We start from the raw sequence: 8464 nt of genomic DNA, 5'->3' as shown, positions 1-8464 counted from the left end.
TGAATCAAGAAAAGTTAATTTATTTTAAGAAATTGTTGTATAGTGACAACAAATCTCAAGAACATATCTCATTGGAAGAAATCCAAGAGGAATTACCTTCGAGTGTTATGGAACAACCATAATTTCCAAGAAGAAGCCAAAGGCATAAACAGGTAGGATTACAAGGTAAGAGTTCACAAGTGGATATTCCTTACTTAGTAGAGGGTAATCACAAAAGACATACTTGGAAGTATCCAATGGTACTTTAAGTAGAGAATGATCTTAAAACCTTCCAAGAAGTTAAGCCTTCAAGAGAATCCACATTTTTGAAGGAGGCCATAAATGAAGAGAAGGATTCAATTATTTCTAACCATACTTGGGAAATTGTTGATCTACCACAATGATCAAAACCAATAGGTTGTGAGTGGGTACTTCCAAGAAAATATCTCACAAATGGGACTATCCAAGCATTTAAAGCAAGGTTAGTGGCTAAAGAGTTTTGAAAAAAAAGGCGTAGGCCATTTTGACACCTATGCACCGGTGGCAAGAATAACTTTTAATAAAAAAATTTTGTTTGCCTTATCATTGAATATGTTCATCAAAAGGATGTCAAAATGAAATTCTTAAATGGTAACCTCGATGAGGAGATTTACATGGAACAACCGGAAGAAATTGTTATAAAGGGAAATGAACATAAGGTATGTACTTGTTAAATCATTATATGGTTTAAAACAAGCACCTAAACAAGGGCATGAGAATCTTGATGAAGCCATTGTATTGGATGAGCTTAGACACAATAGCACAGACAAATTCTTATACTCTTAGACTTGTGATGACTATGCCATTCTAGTGTGTCTATATGTTGATGATATGTTGATATTAAGTAATGACATGAAAGGCATAATAAAACAAAGAGGTTTCTATCTTCTACTTTCAAGATGAAAGACCTTGGAGAGGTTGACATCATACTAAGTATCAAAGTTAGAAGAAATGCGTATGGATATGCCTTAGGTCCTAGCTCACTATGTTGTGAAGATGCTTGACAAATTCAGTCATCTTAATATCAAAGAGGCAAACATGCCATTTGATTCAAGTCAAAACTTGAAAATAATGAAGAAAGAGCGGTGGTTCAATTAGAGTACGCAAGTGAAATAAGGAGTTTAATGTATGTTGCACATTGTACAAGAGCGAATATTGCATTTGTAGTAAGTAAATTAAGTAGGTTTACTAGTAATCCAAGTATCAAACATTGGAAGGTCGTAGAAAGAGTTTTTGTATACCTCAAAAGGACCCAAGAACTATACCTCCAATATTCAAAGTTTTCAAAGATACTTGAAGGATATTCTGATGCAAGTTAGATATCCAGTGTAGGAGATAATTTATATACAACCGGTTGGGTGTTCACCCTTGGTGGGGGTGTTGTTTTTTAGGGATCTAAGAAAAAAGCATGTATATGTCAACATGGAGAATGTATTTAACAAAGTGGAGGATGGTTATGATTGGTTAAACACATAGTGAAATTAGTTATGCACAAAGAGGTGCAAAATCATAAAGGTTTCTCTAAAGTCAACATGAGTGGATTGATTTTTGTTGTAGGCACTTAAAAATTAGTTTTTTTTTTTGGTCCAAAGTGTTTCTTTAGAGTATATAAGAGTACCCCAAAAATTTGGAGTGCATTTGGAGGTGTTTTGGGTCGACGTACAAGGTCAAAAGTCAGTGCAACAAGCGTTCCATCGTCTATTGAGAGATGATGCATCGCCTGGCTTAAGACAACCTAGACAAGGGACGCATCGACTACATCAGGGTGATGCATCGCTTGCATGTCGGTGATGCGTCACGTGGGTCGTCCGTACAGACTCGTACAATTACATGTTTTTGGTTCCAAAACATATTTTAAAATGCTCTAATCTCATTGGTTAACACTAATGATAGTTCCTACACTATTTAAGTGGTTTATTTGAGATTTTGGTGAATTGATCACTCTTCACTCCTTCTTTAACTCACAAAGATTATTAGTTTTCTCCAAGATCTTCTTCAAGAAAGCTTGACTTATTTTAAGAACAAAGTTTGTTAATTCCAAGACTCATTCCACCATTGTAGTACCTTCAAGCAATCTCTTATGGGAGGCAAGGAATAGAGTTTTTTGGACAGCAATTCTATTGTGTCAAGCCTTCATGTTTGTCCCCATTGTTTGATCACATAAAATCATAACTATGATTTTATGTAACTAGGGTTTCTCTCAATAAAGGTCTTCTCTTTCTCTTGACTTAAGTTATGCTATTCTTCCATTTATTATGAGGTTATCTTGTGTTTAATTCATTTGAATTATCATACTAATTTTGTGATCATAAGCTATACTCCTAACATTGTGTATGTGGGAATGGCCATAGCAACAAACCTTATGAGTGTGTAACTACTCGTTCTTGAAAGGAGCTTGATTTTCCATCCTTTCAATTTGAAGCAAAGCTTTTCTTTAAGGAAGTAAAAGCCTTTGCATCCTTGCTTCGATAAGAGAGTAGGATTACCAAAATAGAACTCATCCTTTTGGAACTCCTTCATTCCCAGTTGCTCCTTAACTAAACCTTGTGTTACTTTGTTCAAATTAGAAGAGAAGAAGACTAAAGACTTATTCAAGTTAATCACCTGACCTGACCAAGTTTCATATTTTTTAAAAAACTACCTTGGATGCTTGGAAAGTACTTCAATACAAAGGAGAAAAAGTAAATGAGAAAACATGTATCCTTAACGAAGGGCTCTGCTTGACCTGAAAGCCTCAAGGGGAGAACCATTGAGTAAAATAGAATAGCTCACAATGTAACACAAAAAATGATATGTTCAACGATTTGGAAATCAAAACCATTGGTTAACATGACTCATTTTCTAATGAGAGTTGAGCCCGCCACTGAGCAATGTTATTTATAGAATGCCTTAGTCATTCCATTCAGGCTAGGAGCATTATCAGCCTTCATTTTCCAAATTATTTCCTTGATACAAATCTCATAAGGAACTTCAAGGATCTCAAGGTTTTCCTCCGTTGAAACATTGTCAATAAAATATCATCAAGTCCCCTTGAGTAATAGAATTATGAGAGGTAAATAAGACTTGAGAACTCTGATTAAAGTACATGCCTATATGATCTCAGAAGGAAATCCAGCTATCACCATAATTTTTTATGTTCCAAATCAAATTTTGTTTCACCTAAGTGTTGATTGTGGTGTGAAATAACCTCGAGTTACAATCTCCAAGCTTCAACCAAATATCACGAGACTTCTATCACCAAACACTTTCCTTGTCAATATATTACTTGATGAAGACCTCTGTAAGGTATTCAAAGCTATTTATTGACTTCTCATGCAGTTGTCTAAGCCATAAAAGGTCTGACTATTAGGACAGTGTAGTTGCAAGAATTTTGCAGTTAATGGCTTAATTTTTTTGTAGTTTAAATTTATATATGATGTTGGAAGTGGTATATGTAATCAACATGACTTATTTGTCTCACATACATCGGTAGGGTCAGGGCGACAAAGTCCTTTTGTTTAAGCTCTATCATCTTTAATTAGGGACTATGTAATACCCCTCACAATTTGCGTTGCATGTTAGGTTGGAATTTGAGTGTGATATCCAATCATGCTCTTCATGACCTTCTTCATCATCTCGCTTTTTCAGTTTGCATGTAACTCTAATTTAGGGCTACCTTCAATGACTACTTTCCCTTTCATTTTGGTGTGCTCAACATCAATCTTTTCTTGTACCTTCTTTGTCATGATTTCTTTGTTAATCTTCACCTTAGGTGTGATATTGTCTCCTTACGGCTAGGTCTGAGCTGGGAGTTAAATTTTTGCCTGGGTCAGCGTCTATGTATTCACATGGGTTGGTGCACGTGTGTGCCCATCACTTGTTTGGTAGCTTCAATCAATTAGCAGTTGGCCGTGTTGTTCTTGGGTTCCATATCTTTTCCGTTCATGTTCTTCTTGATTGTATTCATGCACAAAGAGAAAAACAATAAGAAAAACAACTAAGCTTCTTACAGACAGCACCAAATTATTTAATTTAAAACTTTAATGAGTAATATTTTTCAATATTTAGCATAAAGGTTAATTATGGAATAATATCACTGGGTTGATTCGACAATAGCGATGCACGGATTGAATCACTAAATGTTGAAAGGATGAAAGAAACCCTCGTGGGTACCTGTACAAAGGCACTCTGATGCTCGAGTCAGTGATAATTCTCTCAAAAGCTCTCATAAAAGTATGAAGTGTGGTGAATAATGAATCCATTGTCCTATTTTTAGTCCTATTGACTGCTATTTATAATCAAAGCTAGGCAGTTTAAGTTTAGAAAAAAAATTATCCACGTTAGCAGCCCAAAGGCAGCGAAATAACCATTTGAATAAGAATGGTCTAGCGAGATTCGACCGTCAAGGGTCTTATTTGATCTACCTAAAATAGAGGTTAGACGAGATCAATTAAGTGTTAGTGCATTGTAATAATAATCACACATTAAAACATATAAAAAAGCAAAGATAAATTTGGTCCACACAATGAGAAGTTTATTACTTTAGTTTTATTATAAATAAGGTTATCGACATGTGATGGAGGACATATGCTTTTACATATTAATTAGAAGCTCTAAAAAATGGTACCAGAACTCAAAGTAAAGTAGTTTTCTGGTCGTTTTGTTAATAATAAATACTCATGGAGTATGTTTTATTAGCAACTGAAACAAGTAAAATTTCTTTGTTTTTCATTTCTCATAAGTTGCTAAATTGTCCTCTATTTTTAAGTTGATGAAATTATGCATCAATATTATGAAGTGCACATTCTTATTTAATTGTAAAATGGATACACAATGTATAAAATATGTGAGTTATAAAAAGATAATTCAAGAACGTTAATGAAGAAGCAAATAATACAAAAATAATTCTATGATATAAATTATAAAAGACTATAGCTAGAAGATAAGAATAAATTTCATTATCTTAGATAATAAATTAATTAAAGAATCTGTTTCATTATCTTTGATTATTAATTCTTTTACTATTGGTAGTTCATAAGTTTCATAAAAAGTAGTAGTAATTAAGTGAAAGCTAGCTATTAACAAAATGCTTAGTTTTTTTTATAAAATAAAACAATGATATTTTCTCAAAACCTTTTAGAAAATAGTGTATAAAGAAATTCAAGTGTTCTATTAAAATAAATTATTGTATTTGTGCTAGTGAAAAAATGGAAGAGACATAAAAAAGATGAAACTTAAAATAAAATTGAAATCAATGAAAAATTGAACATTTTGTCAAGAATAAATTAAGTGTAATTAATTAATTAATTAAGTTTAATTAGTATTATTATAAAACTTCACTATTTGTTTTAATAATATAAAAACTTTAGTATTTAATTGTAAAAACAAAAAACCACTAAATTACTAAACAACACAAATTTTAAGAACGGTTACGTTAAGAACAATCATTTAATCTAAGATGGTTTCATTTAAACCAAACTAAGATAAATTATTTAATAAAAAATGGTGAAAAGTTATCAAATTACACTAATACCACCAACGTTTTGACTTGTATATATTTTAATAGGTGTAACCTTCTATTAATTTTTGTTTTATATTACATTTGGTGTCAGGAAATTTTAAGTACACTATCATTCCACAATCCCCCACACCCTCAAGATCACACCAAAATCTATTTCTCAGTCAATTGTACTGCTTATGGCAACACATAGGCACTTGCCCATCAAATAAATCCATTACTTACAATCCAGATCTAGATCGAGATCATCCATTGTCTCCCACGTGTCCAGAATACTTCCGTTGGATCTATGAAGACTTGAAGCCTTGGGCTCAAACCGGTGTCACAAGGGACATGGTAGAGCGAGCCGAAAGTATGGGCTTGGCTAACTTTAGACTTGTAATAGTAAAAGGGAAGGCCTATGTGGAGTTTTATAGACATTCGTTTCAATCTAAAGATATTTTTACTTTGTGGGGGATCCTACAGCTGTTAAGGAGATACCCAGGTAGAGTCCCTGATTTGGACCTTATGTTCAATTGCGGCGATCCACCAATCGTTCAGTCAGCAGTATTTAGTGGGCCCAATGCCCCAATGCCACCTCCAGTATTTAATTATTGTAAAGATAATACCACACTTGATATTGTCTTCCCAGATTGGTCGTTTTGGGGATGGTATGAGCTTTAAAAAAACTTTACTCAAAACATATTTTCCCAAAATGACCAAAAATATACCTAATAAAAAGTTTATTTTTGCAATGTTATCCTTGTAATAGGCCTGAGGTAGACATAAAGCCATGGACACCATTGTTGACGGAACTAATTGAAGGCAACAAAAAGAAAAAATGGATGGAGAGAAAACCTTATGCCTATTGGAAAGGGAACTCAGATGTTAGTCTCAATAGACAAGACCTTTTCAAATGTAAGGCTTCTTCCTTTCATGATTGGAAGGCTCGACTTTATGCCCAAGTAAGTATTTTTTTATATATTATTTTAAACTTTTGGTTTTAATAGTGAAATTATTTGAGTAAATAAATTAGATATATCTATTATTCTTAAAAAAATGAAATTTTATATATTATTAAGAGAAAATTAATGCACATTTTATGTCTAAAAAACAAAAAATGAATGAATATATGTTATGTACGTATTGACATTATAGGATTGGAATAAAGCAGCAAGGCGTGGATACAAGAGATCACATTTGGCTGACCAATGCACTCACAGGTTATTATTAAATATCAATTTTAATTTTATTGTTTAGCTTCAATTTTTATATATTTTTGTCATAATATAACAATTTGTGTTGTGATTGTATGCTTGTTTTAGGTTCAAGATTTATATTGAGGGGAATGCTTGGTCTGTTAGTCATAAATATATTCTTTCATGCAATTCAGTTACATTAACAGTAAAACCACGTTACTATGATTTTTTCACTCGAGCTTTGATTCCAAGGCGCCATTATTGGCCGATCAAAGTTAATGACAAGTGTAGATCAATCAAGTATGCTGTTGACTGGGGCAACTTTCACCAAAAAGAGGTAATAATTTTATTTTCTAGCCATTTTACTCAAAATTGATATTTTTTTTTTCTACCGCGTTTTTTTTGGTATAAATATGGTCAATTACAATGTCAATTGACTAAGCTAGCATGTTCTAGTATTTTTACGGTTAATAGAGTCCGTAAGTTCTCAATAAGTTCAATATTAAAAAAAAAAAATCATTGTTTCATGTATAGGTTCTCCTTCCACAAGCTTTTGCAGACATTCTCTTATTCTGGTTGTTTTTGTATTTGATTTCATATATATATATACATATATATAGGCACAAGAGATTGGAGAACGTGGGAGTAAATTTATACAAGAGGAGCTGAAAATGGAGTATGTGTATGATTTCATGCTGAATATTCTAACTGGATATGCCAAGCTCTTAAAATATAAGCCCACCATACCCCCACGAGCTGCTGAACTTTGTTACGAGACAATGGCTTGCCAAGCAGATGGCTTAGCACAAGAGTTTATGATGGAATCAATGGAGAAGGCTCCCACAGAGACTATCCCTTGTACCATGCCGCCTCCTTATAATATTTCATCTTTAGCTTCTTTTCTTGAGAGAAAGGCAAATTTAATTAAAGAAGTAGAGTTATGGGAAAAATATTAGGATAATCAGAATTGGAAGCCATAGAGATACTTTTTATTTTTATTTTTTATATACGTTTATAGAATTATTTTTATACAAGTAAACCAAATAGATTTTTTTTTTGGTTCATGTGCAACTGCGAATTATTTCTTTTCGTAAAACATGTTTAATCATGGGAGAAACCATACTGATACACGTAGGGTAGCTGAATTGGATCTTTATTGATGATAAAAATAGGTTACAAAGTTCTAAGAATTCGAGACCTTGGATATCTTCATATGGAAATTCTTCTCACAATCTTAATAAAATTACACAATGACTTCTAACATAATAAACACAACAAGAAAAAATAGCTTTACTTCGGTTTTTAAGCAGGATTTACTTTAATGTTCGCTAAAATTTGCAACCGCAGTAGTTCAAAACGAAATAAAAAGTAGTTAAAAACCGAAGTGAAAAATAGGCTTTCCACTTCGGTTATTATGTAAAAACCAAAGTAGAAAGTGGGGATTCTACTTTAGCTTTTACATAATAAACGAAGTAGAAAGTCGGGTACGCTTTCTTGTTGGACACTTTCTACTTCGGTTATTATGTAAAAACCGAAGTAGAATCCCTACTTTCTACTTCGGTTTTTACATAATAACCGAAGTAGAAATCCTTTTTTTTTAATAATTATTTCTAATTATTTTTAAATGGTCAAATTCTATTTATATATACATATTTTTGCCCTAATTTTTTTTAAATAGTCTAATTATATGAATTTATAGTTATATATATATTTTTAAAATTGGAATTAGTTTATTTTCATTTAATTTATAACAGACATAAAAATCACAAAA

At 32.4% G+C, this 8464-nt stretch overlaps 1 pseudogene; it reads left to right on the top strand.

Moving 5' to 3' along the window:
- The first annotated feature begins 593 nt into the window (after positions 1-593).
- LOC133779024 (uncharacterized) lies at positions 594-7866 on the top strand (annotated as a pseudogene).
- The last annotated feature ends 598 nt before the right edge of the window (positions 7867-8464 follow it).

The sequence above is a fragment of the Humulus lupulus genome, chromosome 5, assembly GCF_963169125.1.
Source record: "Humulus lupulus chromosome 5, drHumLupu1.1, whole genome shotgun sequence".
Lineage (NCBI taxonomy): Eukaryota > Viridiplantae > Streptophyta > Magnoliopsida > Rosales > Cannabaceae > Humulus > Humulus lupulus.
Note: the sequence above shows the minus strand (reverse complement) of the source record. Positions and strands in the feature narration are given on the sequence as shown.